Here is a 26,504-nt window from a genome sequence, read left to right as displayed (position 1 = left end):
GTGTGTGTGTGTGTGTGTGTGTGTGTGTGTGTGTGTGTGTGTGTGTGAGATTTCTTAGAAGTTTGCACTCATCTGGCATCTACACATGAATTCACCTTTAAAGTGTGCTCTGGACAGTGCTCTCCACTGTTGTATTTCTGCTTCAAGGAGACTATACTAAGCTTCTTCACATGGACAAAATAGCATTCCAATGGGGGAAAATCCAATGTACAAGCCCTTAATGTTCCCCTACTTGTATCATATTCACTCACAGCCATTGGCCAAAGCAAGTCAATTCGTAAACCCAAGTCACTGTGGACAGAGACTTCAGTAAGATCTGGATAAGAGGGGCTCATTGCCAGCCATTAGCAGAGCAGCCTGCCATGGTAGCTCCTTTCTAGGGCCGTTGCTTACATCCAAAACCCCTTCTAATTCCTGGGTCATAGTATTCCTTAACAAAAATTTCTTTCCTGTTTTGCTCCATACCTTATCTTTTAGAGAGTCTGAAGTATTTTTGTAAGTGTTCTAAGATCATACTAGTCAACATATCAGTGAATGAATGCTTATGTAGGATTCAAAAGTATTTTAAAATTTAAAATGCACCATATGCCACAGCAAATGCTCACTACTAAATTCTTAAAGCTCTTATGGAAGGAATAAAAATTCCTTTGAATGTAAGTGCAAAGGCCTCTAAACACATGAGGGCAAGCAGTCCCCCCACCAGGAAGAAATGCATCATTCACTATTAATGTCCCTCAGTCAGGCTCTGGAGACACTTTGGATCTGTAATCAATATTGAATGGATTATCATACAAAATGTCCAAAATGTCCAAAGCCTGAAACTTAGAGAATAGCTTTCTTCTGGTTTGTACGCCCAGTCCTCTGAGGAGCAGGAGACACAATGCCAGCAAGCGTGCAGACATCAACGGTCTGTAAGTCAGTGGTTAAGGATTGCTCGAGAAAGAAGAAGGCTGAAGAAATACTTCGACGTCATTTCTCCTTACAGACTGTTGCATTTTTTTGTGGTGCACCTTGACGACTGCATGATGAATTTAACAGGCAAAATAACAATAATCTAGAGCCTTTGAAGTTGTGGCTATGCCTTTTGTGGTTGGTGTTAGTATAGTTTTTTGTGTCATTTGTTTAAATCTCATATAAAGTTGATTTTTGAGAAAGTAAATACCTGTACGATACAGATACGTAAAAAAAAAAAAAAAAGATACAGGTATGTGCCTATGTTCAATGCTCAGTTAGGTGGGCTTCTCTGGACTGAGGAAGTGAGGAAGTCACATTGATTAGGACTAGCACAGACTACCATTAAAAGAAAACTGAAGTCCAAACAGGCCTTCTGACTGCAAGGATGCCAAATGAGGTGTCATTCTGAGCCGAGGTAGCAAAATGCTTCAGAGACTTTCCAGCAGGGGAGGCAAATGTGGAACTTTACTTATGCACAGAGGACTTTTTTTTTTATGTTGTTGTTAAATTAGGCCAACAGCAGAGCTATTTTTAGGTTACTTACTTCACTTTCTCTTCTTAATGGGCTGGTATACAAAATAGGACAGCAAATGCACCATATGCCACCACACATGCTCAAATCCTAAATTCTTAAAGATCTCGTGAAAATAAAAGAACTCCATCTTCAAATATGAGGTTTGCATTCGAATAAAATTAAGAGTATAAGAGGTCTGAAAGCCTTCTGATCATTTAGTGACAAAACATGCACATTATTTTAGGGTAATACTTTTAAATGACAGAGCAAAATGAGGTATAAGAAAAAAAGAAAATACAGTTGGAATGAAGCTGGCTGCAACATTTAGCATTATAAGTCAGCATATACAATCACACGCATTTCAAATTAGATGGTGATAAATCAGAATTCCCTAAACATAAAAACCTTAGATGATTCACCTATTTGCTTTCTTTTATAAATAAAAAGTCTCTTCAATTTTTTAAAAAAATTTTGTAGAAACATGAACCTGAAAGTTCCTTTTTGCATTTCATTGTGTAGTATTCTGATTTAGTGACCATCGAGAAAAGTGAACTGCTATTTGTGATTTACAGTATTAGAACAGATTGTGAAGACTGCTCAGACTGAAAGACATCAGACACACAGAGGAATTCAACATATACTTTGTAACAAAAAGAATAGGGACATACAGATCTCTTAAGTGTTTAAAATAAAATCAGTTCAACAAATATCGTTACATAACAAAACATTCACTAAGTTATTTTCAATGCCCTGCTTTTATTGAAGCAAACAAATTACATGGCAAAAATAAAATTGTCATCTCATTGGCTCATTGGTTATCTCTCCCACTGAGGGACAGCTAACAGTGAAAATAAAGAATTCAAAGTGTTTATTCTCTCTCTCTCTCTCTCTCTCTCACACACACACACACACACACACACACACACACTCAAGTAAATCAAAAGTTTAGGCGTTCTCTTGTACATTATTTGACTATAGTTTTGTTCAGGCTCCACATGTTAAGTATAAAGTTCTATTTTTCTTTTAAAATTGGGACAGACAGCAGACAAAATTTTAAGTATAGTTCATCATTCGGTGTAACCTAGATTTAGCAAAATAAAGCAGGCAACTGATGAAATACTCTAAACTAATATAGGCTTTTATGGATCTAGACATTAGTTTATCAATACCATTGTTATAGCCACCAAATTATAATTCACTAGCAAAACACTAAACACACCCCAATAGTTAACTGTATGTCATCAAACTTGCGAAGTATCAGACATTATTATTAATGTTGCAAAGTTTATTTCATCGCAAAAATGTTGCTTCAGGCATATTCCATGTCTTACATTTATACTCTTAGATAATGTACATTTTAATATATATTTACTCATCTTTTAAGAATAATTACATCAAATAGGTGCAAGAATGATATTTAAGTTGAATATTAAGCTAAATACATACATAATTCAAGCCGGAATATCTTGGCAAAGGGTAAAAATTTTAACAACTGCAAACAACTGAGATAGTAAAAAAAAAAAAAAAAAAAAAAAAAAAACGTAAGTAGTCGCTTTTAAAGGAGAGGAGCCTGGAAGAGAGGAGTGGACACAGCTGTATGTCCTCAGACAGGAGGCACTGCTATGAAGAATAGGTTTGTGTCAAAACTGTGACTGAGAAACTTGAAGATATCAAGTCAAACAATTCTAACGTAACTATCCCAGAAGTTAACAACAAAACTGAAGTATCACCAGGCTTTGACTGGACATCCAGCCACCATCTTACACAGTATTTTAGTCAAGTAAAAGCAGTGGCACTTTTTTTTTTAAGCAGGGAAGAAAAGCTACTATTATTCTTAATAGGTATGGTGGACCTAGACTGTGTCTAAGCAGTGTATTCTCACCTCTCACTAGTTGCTAAATTCATTTAAGTTAATTAACACCATCATTACCATCTATTAAATTTAAGTAAGTGAAATGGAACCCCAAGTTCCTACCTTTTATGAACAAGTATTTGTAAGACTGGACTAGATCTCGAATATATTTGCAAAATGTTTGTATTGACATAAACTCAATTGTTCCCAGTCAAGAAGACCTTCCAGTTCTACAAATACGGTGCAAGAATAGCCAGTACCCCCACACAGCAACCTCTTCTAAGCTTGTGCTTCTCATTGTAGGATCACTAACATATGCTCACAACTCCAGTGAGCTAAAGAATACGTACGGCTTGCCAAACCTTTCCCCCACTGAATATCTCCTCAGCAAATAATTATTTCCAGAGAAAGGGGAAAAGGAATCATCCTCCTTTGACTATATCATCCGTGCATTTTCTTGGTAGTAGATTGCAAGAAAAACACATGAGCATGAAGGTTTTGCTTGTTTATTTGTTTGTTTTGTTTTTGTGTTCTTCCTAAATCTTTCCTTACTGCTTGAAATCAATAGGGGAAGGCCTCATGTTTTCAGTCCTACATCCCTAATTCCAGCACGTGACATGTCAGTCAACAGGACACACAGGACATTGTCCAGAACCTTGAGTTCACATCACAAGATAGAATGATCCAGGATTCTGATTTCAGTTAAAGCAGCCTATCTAATTTATTAAAGGGAAAAAATGTACTTCATTTCAAATCCCCAAAAGAACCGGCTTCCCTAATATAAAGCCTAGTGACACAATTTCCACCTGAGCTACAAGCCTAGGAAGTTTTCAGATTAGAACAGAACTTACAACAACGCAAATTAGGGTAGAGATAAGTGGCATGAAATAATGCTATCCAAACCCACTAACGGAATGCAGGAAAAATACTGACAGCAGTCAAAACAATACCCAAAAGAAGAGGCTTTTTAATTTATTATTTAATAATGTTACAGAAAATATTTCTCCCAAAATACTTCATTTTGTAATGATTAATTGATTAGTCTAAAATCATTGTATTTAAAAGCAAATTGAGGTTAGAGGCTTTTGATAGATGCTTAAACGAAAATGCAGGGAAAAAATGAGATAATTTTAAATCAAAATAAATCTACTTTTGCCACATCTAATAGCTTCAGAGAACTTCATGAATAAACGATTGCAACATCACTTGCAAATACCACAAACAAAACACAAAAATAATTTTTAAGTTTTATGCTTCTAAGAATATATTAGTTCAGGAAGAGATAATATTTGACTTCTGAACATATCCATGAAATCATATTTTCCTCCCAAGAATATTTCTGGATTAGCTGTTTATAAGTGAACCATCTGCCCAAAATGGGGCAAAAGGCAAGAAACATGATATCTCTGCTTCTGGTAACTGAGTTTCTCTTGCTGCCAGTTGCTTATCACTCCCAGGGTCATGAGGAAACCTCTTTAACCTAAAGAATTGCCTCATAAGCCCAGCACTCAAGCTTATAAGATGAAAAGCACATAAAACAAAAGAAAATTTATTTTTAAAAATAGGAAATCAAAACAATCTTACAGGAAAGGTGGGGAGGCTGAAAGGGGAATTTAAATGCATAGTGGCAACTGACTTAGGTTAGCTACTGTGTAGGCTCATGACACACACTAATTTTTAATTTAAAGGAAGTTCTACAGTATGTTTTTTCAAATATACTTCATAGATCTTAAAGATTTACATTTTAGGTTCAGAAATTAAATACTATGTCCATAGTAACATGATCAGGATATGGCCAACCCTAGGATTTTACTCCCCATCTGTCTGATCCAAGCTCTTGGCACTGTCAGGTATATACCTCTATTAACAAATAACCCAGCAAGGCTTCCAGTACGCTGCGAAGGCAAGGGAAGCAAGAGAAGATATCCAGGCAGACACCATCCAGAAGCCATTCTGAAAACTCAGATGCCCAGTTCATGAGGAGCAGTGTGGAATATCCAGAAGAAACAACACCAACTAGGGAAAGACATAATTCTAAGTTCTGGTGGGGGAAATAAAGGGCATATGATAAACCATCCTTAATTTTCTTACAGCATTAATACCACAGTCCAAGTAGAAATATAAGAACCGTTTCATCTGCAAAATGTTTACCAACATGAACAGTTAATAGTTCTAGTCAAGTGCTCACAGATCATCTCGGAGCTAAAAGTGTGTATCTGAATTCAGCAATGAAGAGGTTAACAGACTTACTTTTATTTTAGTAGCCTTTGTTTTGATTTGCTGGACTTGACACCAACAGTGTTCTGAAAGTGATGGCTTACACAACTGTAGCTCTTGCATTGAAAATTCAAGGAAGTAAATTGAATTTAAGCACTAGTATTGAAACAATTTTTCTGTCAATTTTGAATCACAAGTTAACTATATTTAGAACAGTTCTCCCCAGTGTGTGTGGGGGCGAGGAGGGTGAGGGGAAATGAATTCCTAATTCTAAACAGCAAACAAACAAATTTGAGACAGCTTCATAAACTTCAAATATATTTTATTCAAAATACTTAAATTCTCAGAAAAAAAAACAAAATGTTTATTATATTTTTATATGGCTATAAATCAAGCACTATGATAATACATACAATAAGGGGCATGGACATAACAACTTAAAAAAATAATTGACTTCTGTTCTGGGGGAATATTGCACAGAAACTAGCGCAAAGGGAAATGTTCCACCTTTAAGCTCACTGACAGAATAACGATCTTTGTCGCAGTCTCTCTCAGCTCCCTTCTCCAACTCTGTCCTACTTAAGGAACTCTAATAATGTCTCTTTATGTAACTTGTTTTCTATACATGAACTTGCATGTTTCTGTTACATTCAATTAAGGAACAGGAACACCAAACCAAAAATCCAGATCAGAGTTGGGAATCAGCCTTGTAACAGTTTCTCCCAAATTATTCTTGTGAACGGCAAAAATATCACAGTGAAATTGACTTACTTAAATTGTAGCCAAGACTGTTCCTCAATAGCATCATGTTTGAAATTTTAGAAACGCATCCTGTTCAACTGTATTAGAACTTTTTGTTGAATAAGTGTTTTTATATCCTAGCAACAAGATGACTGATCCCTGCAAGTAATGGTATATTTAGCTTCGTTTGCTATAATTTACTTAAATATTGCTTTAGTTCAGGTTTCTATTGCTGTGATGAAACACCATGACCAAAAGACAGGTGAGGAATAATCCAGTAAGCAGCACTTCTCCATGTTCTCTGCATTAGTCCCCACCCTCCTCTCCTTCCCCCAAGAAAACATGGGAGGAAAGGGTTTATTTGGCTTACACCTCTACATCACAGGAAGCCAGGACTGGAACTCAGAAACAGGGAAGGAAGCCAGAGGCTCATAAGAGTCTACGGGGGTGACCCTAGCCGAGACGCTAAGCAACTGGCGTGTTAAGGAGCATAAAGTCGCCACTTCCTGTAGCTCGATGGGGCTCCCAGTGGAGCCCACACATAAAACCTTGGACCAAAATGTGTCTTGTCTACAAGACGTGTAAAGGTACAGATGGAGCAGAGATTGAGGGAATGTCAAACCAGTGATGAGCCCAGCTTGAGACCCCCCCCCCCATGGGAGAGGGCCGACCCTGTCACAATTACGCACTGCTATGCTTGCAGACAGGAGTCTTGCACAATTGTCTTCTGAGAGGCTTCATCCAGCAGTTGATGGAGACAGATGCAGAGACCGAAAGCCAAACAACGGGCTTAGCCTACGTTTTGCTGTGAAAGAGCCAGTGGAAGGATAGAAGGCGCCTGAGGTGCCCACAAAAAGACCTGCAGAGCCATCTAACCTGGGACCAGGGGCGCTCACAGACACTGAACCACCAACCAAAAAGCTGGCACGGACTTACCCTAGACCCCCTCTGCACATATGTAGCAAAGGTATGGCTAGGTCATCATGTGGGTCCCCTAACAATAGGAGTTGGTGCTGTCTCTGAATCTGTCACTATAGGGCTGGGCTGCCTTGTCACTCCCCAGCAGGAAAGGATGTGCTTAGTCCTGCCATGACTGGAGATAAGGGTGGATTGGTACCCACTGGGGGTCTCCTTCTCTGAGAAGAGAGAGGGAAATGAGGGGGAGGGACATGATGGCGGCGGAGCTGGGAGGAGTGGAGGGATTAGGGTATAAAGTGATTAAATAAATAAATTTTTAATTAAATTTTTATTTTTTTACATTAATTACATTTTATTCACTTTGTATCCCAGCTGCAGCCCCCTCCTTCATTCCCTGCCTCACCTCACCATCCCTTCCTCACCTCCTCCCATGCCCCTCTCCAAGAACACTGATGGGGAGGTCCCCCTCCCCTTCCATTTGACTCTAGACATCAGGTCTCATCAGGACTGGCTCCATTGTCCTCCTCTTTGGCCTGGCAAGGCTGCTCCCCCCTCAGGGGGTGTGGTCAAAGAGCCAGGCACTTAGTTCATGTCAGAGACAGTCCCTGTTCCCCTTACTAGGGTACCCACTTGGAGATGAGATGCCATGGGCTCCATCTGTGCAGGGGTTCTAGGTTATATCCATATATGTTCCTTGGTTGGAGTATCAGTCTCAAAAAAGACCTCTGTGCCCAGATATTGTGGTTCTGTTACTCTCCTTGGGGAGCTCCTGTCCTCTCCAGGTCTTACTAACTCTCCCTTCTTTCATAAGATTCCCTGCACTCTGCCAAAAGTTTGGTTATGAGTCTCAGCATCTGCTTTGATACACTTCTAGGTAGAGGCCCTCTGCGGTAGTCTCCTGTTTTCTCCTTCTTCCAATGTCCATCCCGTTTGTCTTTCTGAGGGAGGACTGATCATCTTACCCAGAGTCCTCCTTCTTGTTTTGCTTCTTCAGGTTTACAGATTTGAGTATGTTTATCCTATATTATATAGATTTAAAAGAAAGCATTTTCTTAATTGTGATTCTTCCTCTCAGATGACTTTGGCTTGTGTCAAGCTGACACAAAACTAGCCAAGACAAGCGTTTTACCTCAGGGTACAATGGTTATAGGAGAAGACATATTAAATTTAACTTTTGCCACTACATATTAACATACATTAATATACAATACTAGGTATATAAATTTGTAGTTTTAATATATAGTACTATTAATTTGCTACTATATAATTATTCAGATTAATTAAGAACTACTTAATGTGACTATATGCTCTTGTTAGAAAATGTGATGCCAAAAGAGAAAGGAGCAGTGTAGGTACTTGTAGAATAAGAGCTACATACAAAATGTATGAATCAATAGTTTTCAATTCAGTCTTTAAGTCTGAAGCACCTTCTCCATCAAGCAGTTGTATTTCCTTAACCGCTAGTAACATTTTTAAAAACCAAAAAGAAAAAGAAAAGAAAGAGACTCAGGAAGAGCCTCATAATTAATTAGCCATGGATCTCTCAGCAGCCTTCCCTCATACCTGACTGCATTAGGTCCTTTGCGCTTTGGGCTTTTTAGGTCACACAAATACTGTAAGTAATGTAATGAAACCACAGGTTTGTCTGTATTTTCTCATACAGCCAAGCCCTGACTCATAAATATTTCATTTCCTGTTTTCTTTACTCTAAAAATGATTAGCCTGATTTTTTTTTTCTGTAACTGCTTTCTCTAAAATTTCTTCTCCTCTGAAAGCCCATCCTGACTAAAACTTGGATAAAATGTCATGTATACTATCTCTTAAAAAGTAATTTCAAGCCAGGTGGTGGTGGCAACAGTGCACTCCTTTGATCCCACAGTTGGGAGGCATTGGCAGATAATCTCTGAGTTCAAGGCTAGCCTGGTCTAGAAAGTGAATTTCTGGATAGCCAGGGCTACACAGAGAAACCCTTTCTCAACCAATTCATTCTACACAATGACAACCACCTATGCCAATGAATCAAAATTTAATATTAAAAACATACAAACTTCATATATGTTGGCCTAAGGAATTGCACTATTACATGAATATTACAAATAATGTAGTTCTCACATAAGAGGACTTAGGGCAAAAAATTTCAAAATAAGTTCAAAGGGTAGGGCAGTCAAAGTGAATAAGCAGTTAGTTGGTAGCCAAAAGTCACAACTTATTTATTTAAGATGTTCAATAATAAATATATGATTGCATATATATATATACACACATACATGTACATTTAAGATTTAATAAATAATGTTTAATTTAATTGTTTTCATAGAAGAATATAAGATATTAATTCTAGGTTAGGACTCCTTGATGAAGTGAGAGGTGTGTGGAATGCTGTGGGTGGAAAAGTTAAGGCTGAGGAAGAAGAGAGGCAGAGGAAGAAAAGAGGAAGGATTCCATTATTTAGTACTTCGCTAAACGCTGTAGAACAAGCACTATAAAGGAAAAAAGAATTCTGATCCTTATTATCTTGACAGCCCCATGTCACCTCCAGCCTAAATGAATGGCCTCCAAACACACACCAAAGCATAATACATAAAAAAAAAAATGCCAGGATAGAGCCTAGGTAATGAGCCAGTGTGCAAACATGGGTGGAAATCCTTTTTACCTACAGGCAAATCTACACATGTAACCAAGTGACCATCCTAGTGAAACCAGCTTTCAAACGTCTCAGTCCAACCACATGCTTCATCAAGCTCATGGTTCTTGTATCCACAGCCTACCTAAGTTCTGCCTTACAAATGAGTATGTGAGCATTTCTGGGCCATGCTGGGATGCTTCCCAACATTCCTACCGACCTCAGGATGCTCGTGACATTTGTTATGCCACAACCACTGGCAGGTTGGTATTACGTTCCTCTTGATCCAGTATCTAAACCTCTAACAGATCAACACGTTATACTGTATTTTCAAAATATATGTTATATATACATATGTGTGTGTGTGTGTGTGTGTGTGTGTGTGTGTATTTCCTAAAACTGGTCATCTAAAAATACTGACTCCTCCCTAAAGAATATGTAAAAACCACTTACTTAAGACTTAACTGCACTGAAAAAGAAATAACTATTTTATGAAAGAGCTTATGATGGAATTTCATAAAATAGTTGTTTACAGATGTATCTACTGCACAACTATACAACTATACTTGCATATCTGTAGTAGAATATAGTCCATGTGTTAAGCCTGATCACTTCATGATTTGAAAGAGTCTGTAAGGTAAGAATGGGGTTTACAGAGTTAAATAAGAAAAATAAGGAACTTCCATTTTTTTATGAAATATCAATTTGATCTAACATTAAAATTAAGATGTCCATAAATGAAGCTTACAGGAACACAACTACATTCATACATTTCAATATCATTCATATCTACTTAAAATTAGTACAATAAATAGTTTCAACAGATAGCGTATTTATATTGTCTGTATCACTTACCATGTAGCCCCTTACGAAGATTTTGTGCTGACCCCTGCTACATAATAACTTGGTATAAAACATTAAAATCAAGAAGAGCCTTGATATTTCATTTGGTAAAATTATGCATTATTAAAAGTAAAGTTATGATCCTTTAGCACTAAAAAAAAAAAAAAACAGTGAAGAAATAAATTGGAAAATACATAAAGAAGAATTAGACTCAGAAGCGACAGTAGTGTAGAAACAGGGCTCCGTGTTGTAATACGTGTCTGAGTGGACTGGAGGAGACCACAAAAGCTTTTCTAAGGGCATTTCATTTCCCACACCACTTAGGTGTGGGAAAAATATTAAGAACGAGCTAAGCCTTCTATTTGGTGACAATGTCAATTATCATCAGATAACAGAAAAGAAACCTCTTGAATCCTGGATAGTTTTAACCTTTTAAACTAGAAAAAAAATATGGGATGGAATACTTAGCTATAATAAATATGAAAATCAAAGGTCAAAACTAGGAAATGTCACTTTAAATGCAAGTGTATAGAACCAAAGGATCAAAGTTTCAATACACTGTTAGAAAGCCTATTAGGGTTATCACAAAATCACGGTTAAGGATCTCAGTAATCTTGGTAATCACAAACAGAAGAACAGACAAGCACATTCGGGGTGAAGTAGATTTTTATCTAGCTATTTTTCTATCTATTTATTTAGAGATTAAAAGATCATAGAAAATAAAATTCAGTGATCTCAACACTATCCTTAACAGAAATGTAGAACAGGTTATTAAACATGATTTTAGGAGTTCATAAATAAATAAATAAATAAATAAATAAATAATCAATCAATCTGGCATTTGTTAAAAGCAAGCTAGGCCCAAACTTGCTTCTGTTACCATCAATGTTACCAGGTAAGGGGATCAGAGAAATGCCTTGGCTGCCTCTGAACCGTGAAAATATGGTGAAAGTCTGTCATGGCTAACTTGGACTTAAGCCATTTACTATTTGTTTAACTTTGAAATTCTGCTCATCAACTGGGAGAAATGGTTACTTTCCATAGATCGCTCCTATTTCTAGGTATTTTGCACGCAGAAACTCTTGCCTCTTTCAATCTGTCATAACTGCTCATGGCTATTTAAACAAGAGTCTCAGAATACAGAGGAGGTGCCTCCTGGAGCAAGGGACAGGCTCCCTTATCAACAGACGGGAAAGCTCATCTTTCACAAATTGGAGCTGTTTTCTCTGTGAAGACACTCTCCAAGTGTGCAACATTAGTCCAAGCCACAGGTTTTATTCTTAGACACTTTCTCACTGACGTTTTAAAAATTATTTGAACAAAAAATATATATAATAAATTAATATAGGTTATTGATAGCACAATTGCTGACAGAAAAAAGAATCAGAATTTCTCTAAACACTTTATAGCATGTAAAAATGGGTTAAAGGGTTACAATTTCTACCAAGGTACAAATCATATATAAAACAAACGCTTCACATTCTATACTAACTAAATTTTATATGAAATAAATGACAGGAATGTTAACAAAAAAACAAGTTTGCTAACAGATGTTGGTCAGGGCATACCTACTGTGTGCTGTTCACCCCGAATACATGTTAACAGAAAACTTCAGTAAATACAATTTTTTAAAATATGGCCTTTTTTGGTGCATAGAGTATACTTTGAGAAATTGATTTCTTTGGTCCAAGAAAGAAAGAAAAATATTATTGTATTATTGTAAAAAATAACTCCAGATATGCAAAAGGTTGATGTATGAAATACACTGTATAAATAAAAGGCGCAAACATAAAGTGAAGGTTTATTGATTGACTCCAACCAAGATAAGGAAGAACTTTACAGGAGCTAGACTATCAGGGACAGTTGGACATTAAGACAGTGCTTTTATTATTATTATTATTATTATTATTATTATTATTATTATTATTATTATTATAGAAGTGCTTGAAAGCCAGTCTGCGAACCTACATAAGGTAATTTCCACAGAAGCAAACACAACTGGCCCATCCCCATGCTGTCCCTGTCCATTCCTATCTTGGCTCTCTTGGTCCTTTTCCATTTTAACTTAGCCCCTTCAAACTCACAGTTTGTTTTTAAAAGCTTCTCTAGGCATTCTCTTCTTGTATATATATTGCCGCCCTAGACAATCTGAGAGACGCTTTCAGATAGCAATCTCCAAGCTACATTTCTATTAAACTTGGAATGGAGATTAAAGAATTAATTTAATTATATTATTTCAAAGATCCCTTTTGACCTGATAGGCTAGGGTCAGATAGAAGGGGAGGAGGACCTCACCTATCAGTGGACTAGGGGAGTGACATAGGGGGAGAAGAAGGGAAGGTGGGACTGGGAGGAGATGAGGGAGGGGACACAGCCAGGATACAAAGTGAATACATTGTATTAAATAATAAATATAAAAAACTGGAAAAAGATCCCTTTTTACTCTAGGATTTTTGTATTCTTATTACTAATATTTCCATGAGTGTATACATCATGGAAATAAAATATACCCACTGCGTGAGAGATGAATAAACGACTATTATTAAATAATTGATAATATGCCTCTGTCTTTTGCAAGAAATAATTACATGTGTAGATCTCAACTATTTCAATCAAACAAAAATACCAAGGGCTTTAAAGGTATAAAAAAATAAACACCCATGGAAACAAGGAGATTTTTTAAAATGAGAGCAAGAGGGAGAGACTAGTGGTAGAAGTAGGGCTGGGAACTTCATAAAATCCCAAGGTTAATTATATTGTTTGTTAAACTAGAAAGAATTCAAAACTCTAAACAATGATAAAAGAACAAAGCAAGAAGATTCTGGCAATGGTAAGAATAGCATAACCACACAGCTGAACTTCAGACACGCTTTGGTAAGCAAAAAGACACGATTCCAAAGGCTGCATGCCCTGCTAGAAAAGAAAAGCTCACAGTCATTGAAAACGGAGCAGGGGTGAGCAGGACTAGGAATTAGGATGGACTACGAAAGGGCACGTGGAAGAGATGGGGTGATGGTAGAGAAGCTATTCTGCAGTCCATCTGTGGTAGCAAAATGGGACAGCTCTGTACCCATCAAAATGTAAAGAATCCCTCTGAAAACGGAATGAAGTTTGCCACATATAAATAAATAAAAACAACTTTTACTAAGACAAAAGAAAATAAGGAGCTTGAGACAGTATGAAAGATTAATATTTTAACATGAATTATAATTAACAAAACATATTAAAAAGTGATTATTTCCTGGGAAAAGCATGAGGCTTTGAAATATGGAAGCAAATATTTGCCTTAACAGTGAAATTTCAAATGTGTAACAGATTTTCTTCTCGTAAGTCATCAAGGACGTTTGCACTATTTCATGACTTGTAACACGTAAACGTAGAATAATTCGTTTACATTCAAGTTTTAAATACTTCCTGTAAGAATTTGTGGGATAACAAACTAACATTAATTTCATTATTCATGAGTTTTGTATTTTTGCTGTCATATTTTTGATGTATATACTCAATATTATGCTCATGGAAGGAGCTTGGAGATATGGCTCAGCAGAGAACAGCACTGGCTCCTCTTCCAGAGGCCCCTGGTTCAGTTCCTAGCACCCACATGGAGACTCACAAGCGCCTGTAACTCCAGTTCAGGAGGATTCGACACACTCTTCTGGGCTTTGCCAGCAACAGGTGCACGGGAGATGCAAAAACACACATATACCTAAAATTTAAATTTAAAAAGAAAAACATACCCATAGTAATGCACAATATTTCCAAAATAAAAACAAAACTTATCGTGACTATGCTTTCTAATATAATCTGACTAAACATGTACTTAGCTGCTAACGAAGATTTTCAGAACACAACTAGATATTAAAGAAAAACATGTGATGTCTAATGCCACTTAGAACTGAAAGAGTAAGTTGCCTTTTACCTGCTTGTAGCATAGTCTGAGAAACACACACGTAGCGCTAGAAGAGCTTGATATTATTAAACATTACAGCTGGGTGAAGACGGAAGGCATTGCCAATTTTGCTGCACTGATTTATTCACTGCGAGTGTACCCATGCAAGCACCCTCTGTGGCACGTGTACGGAGAACAGAGGACAACTTGCAGAAATGCATTCCTTCCTATCTTCTTTTTATGTTTAAATGTGTTTATTTCATTGCACGTGTGTCTTGCTGCATGTATGTATGTGAACCATATGCATGCCTGGTTTCTGCTGAGGCTCTCCTGGGCCTGGAGTTACAGAGTTTTGAGCCACCACTGGTATGCTTGGCATCAAACTTAAGTCCTCTGGAAGGCAGCCAGCACTCCTCACCACAGAGCTCTCTCTCCAGCCTGCACCCAATCTGTTTCTCTACTTTCACCATATAGAACCTGCGGATCAAACTGAGATCATTAGGCTTGGTAGCAATCACCCATCATGCTTCATTGCTGGATTCAGAAGGCATACTTTCACAGAAATAATGCAATGTTATAAACTAACCAAGAAAGGTAAATTTTATCACAATTTTATTTGGAAAGTGATGTCAGACTCTCAAATAATTTTATTTTTAGTGACAGAAATATACACACTCTGTGACAAGGAGAAATCTTAGGAATCCGAATGGCTGCAGGTTTACGCACTTTCTAAAGACTAACAGATTTATCCTCACTCTCCTGAGAAGCACTTCTCCTGGGTTGTTGACTGTCTACTGGTCTGACTGTGACAAAGAACGACCCTGAAGTATGGGATTTTGAGATGACTATATCCATCACAGAGCTGTTTGAAGATGAAAAACAGTAAGCAAACAATGGTTGTCGTGCTCAAAAAACATTTGGCAATACTCAAGCAAGGAAGAAAAAAATATCTCAAGAAACTTGGGACAAAACTTGTGATATAGTAAGCTGCGGAGCTCCCTGTTCTCCGTGAGCCAGGGAGAAAGGCAGTTCTTCTGGAGTTCTCCCAGCCTTACCTAGAGGCCAACCTTACGGCATTCTCTCAATTTAGCTTACTTCTTAGAAGACTTTAATTTAGGTCAAGTTGACAAAAGCACTAACCAACATTAGGGGAATGGGAGGGACAGACATGGCTCACAGGGTCTGTTCCATCCTGGAGGGACTAGAAGCACAGAGCATGGAAGAATGCTTGGGTATTGAGCTGATCCTCCCCTGCTTCCCCAGCTGCATTTTCCACACATCCTAGGCCATCTGCCAAGAGAGGACGCCATCTGCAGTGGACTTGCCTCCCTACGTCAGTCAAGTGAGCAAGCAAGAGCATTAAGCAAGCAGCATTTCAACACTTCTCACCCCCTAGCTTTCCACAGCCTCCACCCCTACCATCACAGGCATGCCCACAGACCAATCTGCCTGAGGCAGTTAGTTGTGATTCTCTCTTCCCACTCAAGTCTAAGTTTGTGTCAAGTTGGCAAAAGGTGACCAGCAGAATCCATCCCTTGCTAACTTTGACACACAAACATGTACGTCAAGCCGAAACTATTTTGTTCTTGTTTGTGTACAAGTTGTCTGTCAATATCATAACATAAACACAGCACAACTTTTTAAACTCAGGTATTTAAGAACTCTTCCAAAAGGTCACTTTGAGAGTTCAATGTCTCTTTAAAATTCCAAAGTCTTTTAACTGTGGGCTCTTATAAAAACCAAAACACATTAACTCCTTTTTCATTCCAAAAAGGAAGAACACGTCACACTTAAGCAAAACAAAATCCAACAGTGTACCTCCAAATCTTGCATCTGACATCAGGACTCATGATCTACTGGGCTCCCAAGTACCTGAGCATTTCCTGTTCTCTGGCTTTTCCGTTGTCAACCCCACTCAGCTTCTCTGCTATGCTAAGGATAACTGTACTCCACACTTACTGCAGACCTGAGTGGTTATCCCAGTGCCTGAATCTCCAAGAACATTGGAATCTACACTGCAACCAAGGCTGCACATCACCAATGGCCCTTACCGGCCTCCAAAGTGCCAAGCCTCAGCTGCTATCCATGACACCTCCGTGAGTACCACGTAGGAGACTCTTAAATATTGTCAAGCTCAGCTTCCAGCTTTGGACACAGCCCTGGACCCCTCTAGACCATACTTACTGTGTGTTAATTGGGAGAAAATACTTCCCAGAATTGTTCACCTCATTACTGTTAGTTCCCTGCTAATGGAAGTTGATTCTGTAGCACTGGCTCAGCATCTATTTTCACAGTGGAGCACAAATTGTATTCTTACCAGTTCTTAACAGAAACAGCCCCCAAAGTGTCCTTGCTCCCCTCTGAAACTTCAGAAGCCAGGACTGCACTGTCTTCACTTCTCTTAGCATTCTTATCTTCCAAGCTACTACAGAACAGGCCATTAAGCTCCTCGCACTCAAGGACTTTTCCAGCTCAAAGTTCCTAACGCTTCCACAATCCTCCTCCGGTCCACCCCTCTAACAGCGCTTTATACGGCACCAACATCTGCCTTAGTTTGTTTTCTTTCTCTGTGCTAAGTACCATGACTAAAAGCAACCCAAGAGGAAGACGTGCATTTGGGTTACAGGTCACAGTCCATCAGCACGGAAAGCGGGACCTGGGGGTAGAATGTGGCCCAAGGACTACGGAAGAATGTTGCTGGCTCTATTGCTCTTTCCTAGCTCCCGCCGATGGTTTTCCTATGTAGTCTGCAGTCACGTGCCCCCCACAGGCTTGGCCCTGCCACATCAGTTGGAAATAGAGAGAATGTTCAGCAAACATGCCTACTGGGTATCTATGGAAGCAAGTCCCAAATAAAGTCTCTTCCGGGGTGTACGTAGGTTTGTTTCAAATTGCCAAATACCAACAGGCACGGAGTTGTATGTGTGCTGTATGCCACCAAATGCAACTGGAGGTCACAAGGCAATTTTTAGGATTCCACCACCTAAGTCTTGGAGATCGAACTCAGGTCTTCAGGCCTAGATAAAAGCATCATTATCCCTGTGCCAGATGGCCACCCCCCTCTAACTTCAAATTAATTTCAAAATGACAAAATTATCAAATACATGTTCAGCTATTTCTGTATTAGCACAATCAACAGCCAAATATATGACTCAACAGAAGACCAGGGCAAAACTGTGAGTAAATTAACATTTATAGATATGAGTTTTTGGACCATCAAAGAAGAGAATGTCAGGTGGCTGAGTATGTTTCTTGATTCTAGTATGGTCATCTGCACATTTACTCCCCCCTCCTATCTCAGCATCCCGGATAAATAAGAAGGAGGCTCCATTTCCTGTCTTCTAAGAAGAGTGATCTAAAGATACCTTAGAGACAAAGAAACTTGGATAAAAGCCTTCCATTTTAACTAAATCGTTTTCTTTTTCTACATAATAGAAGAAAAGTAAGGGGGATTTTTTTTTAAGGGGGGATATTTTTGTTGGCATTGTTCCTATTTTTGGACATACCTTTTTCTTCTTTCATTGTTACCTATAGATTTAAGTGGTAGTGAGGAGAGCACATTTTGTAGCCTCAAACTTGATCCCGTATGTTTCATAAGATGCTTTAGTTGGAAGCAAGCTGAAAGCTAATCCCGTATCCTTTTTTTAATTTTGGAGGAAGTATCATCTAAAAAATCTCAACAATAATAGATACAGTTAGCTGTCAAACCCAAATGCAGGTCTCTAGGAACTTAACACGGGCATCTGCAAGTAAGCCAAGCTGGCTAGTCTGACTATCTGAGATAGCAATTAGGCTGCGTTCAGAACTCCCAGCATCACTCTCACTCCGATATGTAAAGTTATCATCAGAAAATTCTTGAATGCAACATTTCTTGGCTCCAACAAAGATAGCATGTATCGGCAAATAGAATAACCAGATGGAGCCATGGAAGGCACTGAGAATCCTAGAGGCAGTACTGAGGGAGATCTCAGTGGTTATACTGAGGGGCGCTGTACTTGGGAGAAAATATTTCTGTGGCACTACACCAAGAGATGAATCTCTTTTTTATGTTCCAGTAGCCACAGGCAGTTTTAAATCTGGAGACATGGACGTTTCAAAGCATAAATCTTCAATTTGCTCTGTTTAGGGTGGAAAGATATTCAAAGGAATGGATGAATGTATGTATGTATTTGTATGTATGTATGTATGTATGTATAGTTGGTTGGTTGGATGGATGGATGCATGGCTGGATAGATGGATAGCACAGGCAGAGAACAGAGCAAAATCTCCATGTGTGTAGACTATGCATTTTGCTGGATTTCTATCATTATGTAATATAAATCACACTGGAAGTACATTATTATATAATATATGTCACATGGATGTACACCATCATGAAAAAAACAACACTGGAGGAAAATACACCAAACTGGATTTATATCACCATCTGAATACACAGCACATTGGATATATCTCGTCATAGACAATACAATACACTGGATGTATACCATCATTCTGTGTACATCATACTGAAGGAACCTTTTAAAACTCCAGTAGATTATAGCGCTATGGAGAAAAATGGTATTCAGTAAAGATAAGGGAAGGCAGTCAGTGAGGATGGACATTTTATGAAGGACGGTCAGTGTGTTCCGTAGTAGGAATACATTGGAGCAGCGAGTAGGCAAAGGCACCCTAGTGCAGGACATTCTAGAAGATGGAAAGTGGGGAGAATCCCACCTAGGAGGGAAAGAGCACATTCTGTTTTGACCAATGTTTAGAAGGCCAGGGTACACTGTGATTGGAAAACGAACAAGACCTTACATGAAGTCTTTGTCTTTCACTCCTAGAGGCCTCCTGAATGTTGGAAGATGAACAGAAGAGTGGTCTGAGGAGGCCTGCTGTTAAAGGAGTACCGTCCCAGGGGAGGACACTCAGTGTGATGTGTGGAGACCCAAACTACTGGCTACAATAGGTACATCTGACCATTTCCAGAGCTTCAGTTTTCACACGTGGATAGTGAAGACCCACTTAATTGACATTTAACTAAACTAAAGGCAAGCTCTAAGTGCTGGGGCGGAAGGAAGTGACACAGTAAACACAGGCATATAGACATGATCCAAACTCTCTATGACATAACAGTGACGAATGATTTTTAAAGAGGACTGTCTAACAGGATCTCAAGGGCAGGCTGTTTGACACCCCCCCACCCAGGGGAGGAGCAGTCTGTTAGGCCACAGAGGAGGACTTTGCAGCCAGCCCTGAAGATACCTGATAAAACAGGGTCAGATGAAAGGGGAGGAGGTCCTCCCCTATCAGGGGACTTGGAAAGGGGCAGGGAGGAGACCAGGGAGGGAGTGTGGGGTTGGGGAGGGAATGAGGGAGCGGAATACAGCTGGGACACAGAGTTAACAAAATGTAACTAAAAAGAAAAATAAAATAAAAAAAAAAAGAGGACTGTCTACACGTGGTAAGATGTTAAGATACTGGAATGTTATACCGTAAGATTCACCTAACTATAAAAAGGGAGAAACTTTATGCTTTATCTGTAGTGTCTTTCTCTTACACTTGTTCCCTTCCTCCTAAATTACACACTAAGAAACAAGGTCATTTTTCTGTTAAGGTTCAGAAAAAAGTTAGAAAATAACGGCTGTCATGAGGATAAATTCTAAAATGGTGTAAAGGCTTTCACAAAAAATATCATCCAGTAAACAGAAAAGTTGAGATCAAATGGGGAAAAAGGGCATAAATGAATACCAGAAAAAGAAACACTTTTAAGTTCTTTCTAGTTGGTTCTTTTGCTTGTGAAATTCAAATTTCCTCAACCTGTTTTTCAAAAGAAAAAAAAATAAGCATTATAATGGTAAAATCTTTTAGACACATCAGGAAAACCTTTGAAAGCAACTGTTAAAAACTTAAATAAATTTTAACTCAACATTATCTTCCACAAAGTATATTTTAAGTCCTCCACGACAGAAATTGAAGGAAATTGAGGAACATTAACAAACTAAAAATGCTGAGAGCTTTAAAACCCCTTGGGAATTCATTTGCTGCACAGCGATGTGCTTTTTCAACATTAAATCTTATTCACTCTTGCTAATGAAAATAATTTGCCAGAGCAGAAAGGGATGAAGATGTCAGTTCCAAGTGACACGTCTATCAATATACAGAGAATGGATGCTGTGGTATCCTCTGTGAGTCACAGGAGGGGGAGAGCAGGGCAGAACTGATTAGAAAGTTGAATTCAAGAAGGCATACTTCACAAATCATGGAAATCAAAAGGTTAACCAGGGCCAACATAGGTGGCTTATGGGGGAAATGCTTTCAAACTAACATGGTACTTAGATTTATATGAATTGAGATCATTTTAAACTTCCAGTTGTAGTTGGCAAATGCATGCCAAGTAGAAGTCGGTAAACAAAGTTCAAAAATTTCAAAATGAAATGAACAAGTAAATCATGAGCTGTAAATTACTTATACATACACGGTTTCAAAAATGGGACAGGGATTATGCCAATATCCTCTGAGAGAACTAAAAACAGAAGCTGGCTTCCAGGACAATATCACTGTGCATGAACACAAACTCCAGAATAGTTCAACTACAAAATAAGACATTTTACTAAAATTAATAAAGCCAACAGAGGAGATATTTGAGAAGATATTAAATTACCAAAGATAACGCTTTTCAAACATAGCTTTAATAAACACAACTAAGAAATCAGATCACCAGAAGATTGGCTGTTTTTGTTTATTGTTTGTTTGTTTAATATTAGTGATGCTACAACAGCACCTCTAAATCTTCTCCAGCATCTCTCTGGCCTCTTAGTCATACTATTGCTTTATATTTCAACATAATTAGTTACTTTTCTGTTTGTTTTGTCTGGAAAATATTGGGTAAATGATGGATGAAGACATGAAGCACAGGAAAGAAGTTATATATATAAATAAATCAGAGGTAATAAGACAAAGAAATGTGCAAGAGGCAGTAACCATTTATTTTATCAAGCAACACTAGGTACGAGAGAAGACCCCCAGACAATATGAGTATTCATAGATGACAGCAATAATGAATTCTCATTCAGCCAATGCTAGACTGTAAAAGAGAACTAAGCAGGTTTTTAGACATCTCTCCCAGCAATGTTCAACTAAATGGAAGATAAAACAAACAAAAATAGTTACGGGCCCACTTTGAAGTTCTGATAAACAAAGAAGCTGAAAGTTTAGAACAAAAGGAGGAAAAGAAAGACCCGATAAGCCTTATGTAGAAATCTAAGGATATCCAACAAAAATTCAAAACTAAATTATTTCCTCAACAAAGATTATAGATGTGGCATAACATGAGCCTAAGGATATCGAAGACGTAAATAGTTGAACCTAAAGATGTTTATTTCTTTTAAAGGGAGAGCTCACAACAGTGTGGAGAGTCTGAATCTGCTCTAAATTGTCTGTGAACAACGCTCGTTAGAATATGTTCCTTTAAAGTTCCAACTGTGTGAAGTTTTACAGAACCCCTTAGAATACAAACAGTAACTGTCTCAGATTTGTTCAGGCCTTCAGTACCTTGTCAGTGGTACTGAGGATCTGCATGAGATCGTTTTCCAATATCTGCATCGATATTAAATTCTTACTGACTTTCATTTGGTCCACTACTTAGAACACTTGGTGCCCATGGAGACAAGAACAATTCATTATTACAAAGACCATAGAATAGTTTGAGTGTACCAAAATATTAGTGATAACTGGAAAAGACTGTTACCACGTATGGATTCAACCATCATTTTTACTATTTATTGTTGTTAAAACTAAAGGAATCTGTCAGGAAATCTTACTCATGATATCAGTCCTGAATGCCATTTTCTTCCTTGTAGTAGGGAGCCCTTCTTTAATTTCATATAGAAAGGTGGAAATTACACATCTATTTCCTGCGTGCAACTTTCGGCCACTATTATAACTGACAGGGCAGTCCTACGTGAGATTGTCAACACTGAAGGAGACAAAAGCGTTGAGCAGGGCTAACTATAACTCCCAAATTCTTAAATTCTGCATTCTTCCCATCTTCTCTTGCAATCAAAAAACCTGGTAAGTTTATTTATCTTTGTTCATTACACTGTTACATTCTCTAAGAATCTGAATCAAACCAGCTGGTTATTTTTATGGATTTAAATATGCCTTCCACAAAATAAAGTCTGGTAGCTATGCACAAAGAGTTGTTTTGTGAGTTTGAACTTAAAGAGAATATAACCTCTCGTTATCAGTTATATGTACCTCTATCAATGTTTGCCTGTTCTCCGCTTTATTTTCCTCACGGGCCAATTATGAGGAGTTCCTTCTTATTCAAAGTGTCTTAGGAAAGTACAAAGTTTTTTTTTTTTTTTCCAAAGTAAAATACTGCACTGTCCTCAGTGCAATGAAAACAAACAAACAACCCCAATGTTGGATTCTTCAGTACACCCATTTCACAAATAAGTGAAGATTCCTTTCACAGAAAACTTCTGTGACAATACCCAAAAATACAAGGTAGTATTGAAAGACTGATAAATCATGTATAATTATAACATTCATGCACAATATCCTTTTAATTATTTGATTTCTTGTAATATACAATGAATGCTAATGGCCACATTATAAATATCTGTGTACAAAATATATTTGTTGCATTCTTATTTAAGCTGATTGTCAAAAATTATTCCTCAATAAATTCTACTGTTTTATGCTTAAAAGTGAACTTCAAGATGACCTTGTGTCCTCATCCACTTACCAGAGGGAGAGATCCTCAGGTTTCTCTTCTCTTTAAAAGCCAGCAACTTGATTACAATTAAGATTCCTTGCACTTAATTTTGGGAAACAAGTATGACTGGGGCTTTCTTAAGGAAGTATGGAGCTGAACAAACTATGGAACAGGATCCATTTAAGTGAATAGACCGATGGAAGGGGAGATGCTAAGAAGGAAGGAAAGAGGAAAGAGAACTAAAGCTCTAACGCACGCATAAAGTATCATGGCTCTAATGACCTTGGTGCATAGAACTATATGCACTCTATTAATGCAGATACAAGTAAATCAAAATTGTAAATTGTGTTTAACAGCATTAAACAAACAACACTACATTTAAAAATTCCAGCACACTGAGAATATCCTTAGCCATAACTCACAGTGACAGAAAAGACAAACACGGCTCTTCACGACCTAAAACATTTCCTGAGGTATGCCACACTGCAAACTTTGGGATGAAGCTATCCGAAAGCCCTTCTTCACTTCAGTTTCTACCTCATATGCAGGCCCACATTTCTCTCAGACTCCTCTCCACTGCTGCCTAGCCAAACTGTTGGGAGTTAGGATAGCATGCTAAGAGGTGCCTTCCAGGCAAACTTGTTTTCTAGAGTAAATCTCTCCAAATACTTCCAGTTGGAAACTGTCCAGCTCTGCTACTTGACACCAGGGCATTTCTTTCTCCCTCAGGGCTTACCTGCTACTAAGTAACTCTCCTTCCAAGATCCTGGTGGATGTGTCGGTTGGTAAGTATTTAAGTACTACTGAATCCCTGACTGCAAAGTCTCACCGCACACACTCCAGAGACCCTTTCACGTACTTCATTCCTCCCTCCTGCCCCTTCAGAGGACTCACCCAGGCAACTTAATGTACCTCACATCGCCAGAGTCTGCCCACCTGGAAGCAAGTAGCATTCTAGGAAGGAGCCTCAAGATCAAGGAACTAAGGAGGTTTCAACATGTGGTGAGAAGAAAGGTGGGGGAGGGATCTGAGCCTTACAGATAGCAGCTGGCCACTAAGTGGTTTAAATCTGCTGGTTAAAGAGCTGGATAAACAAATACACAGATGGGTCTAGTTCCTTGGGGAGCCCCTGTTGTGAGGAGCCTCCCAAGTCCTGGCCAGTTCCGAGGCCTCTGGACTCAACCCTCTGCAAAATGCAAATGCAAAATGGTTTTACTTTCAAAGAACGGAAACCTGCACACATCTTCCTAACCTTTGCTCTCCAGGCCCTGAGAAACTTACCTATGAGTTCTTAGGGTCTGGGGGACAGAAGGGCAACTTTTCCTCCAAGCGCTACAGAGGTCTGGGCCCACAGTAAGAGGGGGCTCAGAGTGCCTCGAGCCAGAGGGTAGGGAGAGGAGCGCCTGCAGCCTGCAGTGCTCGCGACCACCTGGTAGGTCCAGCCAGCACCATGCGCCTCGGTGAGCGCAGAGGGGAGGCTGGAGAGGCTCTTCCCTCTATCAGCGCGGGTTTCGGCCACCCAGGAAACACAGGTTTTAAAAAAAATAAAGATAAAAATTAAATAAATACAAATTTAAAAGGCAGGGGAGAAGCCCTTCCTTTCTCACAACGGTGTATTCGCCCGCGCTCCCTCCTCCAGGAGCAGCGAGACGAGACGACACCCACGCATGGAGCAAGGAGCACTCCCCAAAGTGGAAGAAAAGTAAAACGAGGACAGATCCTGGAGGGAAGCAGGCCGCGCTGGCTCGCAGACCAGTGGAAGGGCGCGATCACGAGTGGTCCGAGAAACGCATGGGCATCTCTGGCGTCACTAGAGGCCAGGAGTTTCTTGACCAGACGGGAAAAGAGTGTCCCCTGGACGCCTCTCGGATGCCTGGATAAGTACTTCTAAGAGGGACGCAGAAGTACCTAACTGAGACCCAAGCAGCGCGCACTTGCCCGCCTGAGTAAATAAAGGTCAGCAGCGCGATCAATAAAGTGTGCGCTTCTAACGGCCACATGTTTTCACTGCCGCTTCTCCTCCCTGGGGGACGTGGGAAGGAAGAGAGAGAGAGAGAGACAACAAACAGTTTTTTAAAAAGAGTAAACAAACACATCTGGTGTTTCGACACATCTTTTCCTCCAGCCTCCATCTCTCCGGACCAGACAACGTTCTGCCCATTCCAAACTAAAAACAAATAAATAATAATAATAATAATAATAATAATAATAATAATAATAACAATAATAATGATGATGATGATGAATAAATAAACCACCCGGGAGGCCACGGGGAAAATCTCGTTCCTCTCCACGCTCCTTCCCCCCCCCCCTCCGCCACCACCACAAAGCCAAAAGCCCAGAAACAACAAGTGGCGAGGAGGACCGGACTGGACAGGTCCCGAACGCCAACGCGACCCTCCACCCCTCGCCCCCCCCCCCAGGTCCCCACGTCGGAATCTGACACATGTCACCAGGGCTCCACCGCGCTGAGCGGCCGGCGCCGGGGCCAAACTTTGCCGCCGCCCGGGACGGGAGAGGCGCGGAGCGGCTACGCGTGGCCGCGGCCGGGCCAGGGTGGGGTGCGCGCGGAGCGAGCGCGGGCGAAGAAACTTACCTAGAGCGGGCGCCCCCGGGGGAGGGAGGGGGGCAGCGTCCCGCAGAGGTGGCACCCGCAGCGCGCCCGGGCACAAGCACCCTCCCCGAGCGAGCACACCCACGCTCCGGCCCCGGCGGAGGCCCGGGGGAGGGGGCAGCCGAGGAAGCCGCGGCGGGAGGACGCGGCCGGCCGAGGCATCAATGCCCCGGGCGGGCGCCTGGCGGGGCAAGTGCGGGTGGCGCCGGGCTGGGAGCGGGGGGCCGGGCTGGGGCCGGGCAGCGGCACGCGCCGGCGCGTCTCGCGCTTTCTCGGAGGCTCGCGCTGTCTCGCGGCTGCGGCTCTCCACCCCCCCCAACACCCCCCAACACGGATGCGTGTGCGTGTATGTGTGTGTGTGTGAGTGTGGGCGCGTGTATGTATGTGCGCGCGCGCGTGTGTGTGTGTGTGTGTGTGTGTGTGTGTGTGTGCGTGCGTGCACCGGCGGCCGCGCGCACCCGGCCGCGCGCGCGCGTGTTGTTGGCGCTGCGAACCGTCCACCCCGAGCCGAGCCGCCTCTCCGCCGAGGGGCGGGCCGGGGGAAGGGAGGTCTGGGCGGACTTTGAAGCGCTGCGGGGCCACTTGTTTGGTCTCCCTCGGCGTAGTTGGGGGCTGGCGTGGTTGTTTTTTTGAAA

At 40.1% G+C, this 26,504-nt stretch overlaps 1 protein-coding gene across 2 annotated transcripts in view; it reads right to left on the bottom strand.

Annotated features, from left to right (window-relative positions):
- Positions 1-26,300, bottom strand: part of Foxp2 (forkhead box P2) — a 571,048-nt gene extending 544,748 nt beyond the window's left edge. For both annotated transcript variants that reach the window (XM_055612683.1, XM_055612681.1), the window contains exon 1: positions 25,852-26,300. The gene's annotated coding sequence lies outside the window, so the exon portion shown is untranslated. The remainder of the gene's footprint in view (positions 1-25,851) is intronic.
- Between the last annotated feature and the right edge of the window lie 204 nt (positions 26,301-26,504).

The sequence above is a fragment of the Psammomys obesus genome, unplaced genomic scaffold (genome assembly GCF_907164565.1).
Source record: "Psammomys obesus unplaced genomic scaffold, mPsaObe1.curated_primary_1811, whole genome shotgun sequence".
In the NCBI taxonomy this organism is placed as follows: domain Eukaryota; kingdom Metazoa; phylum Chordata; class Mammalia; order Rodentia; family Muridae; genus Psammomys; species Psammomys obesus.
This window is presented reverse-complemented; position numbering and strand designations above follow the sequence as displayed.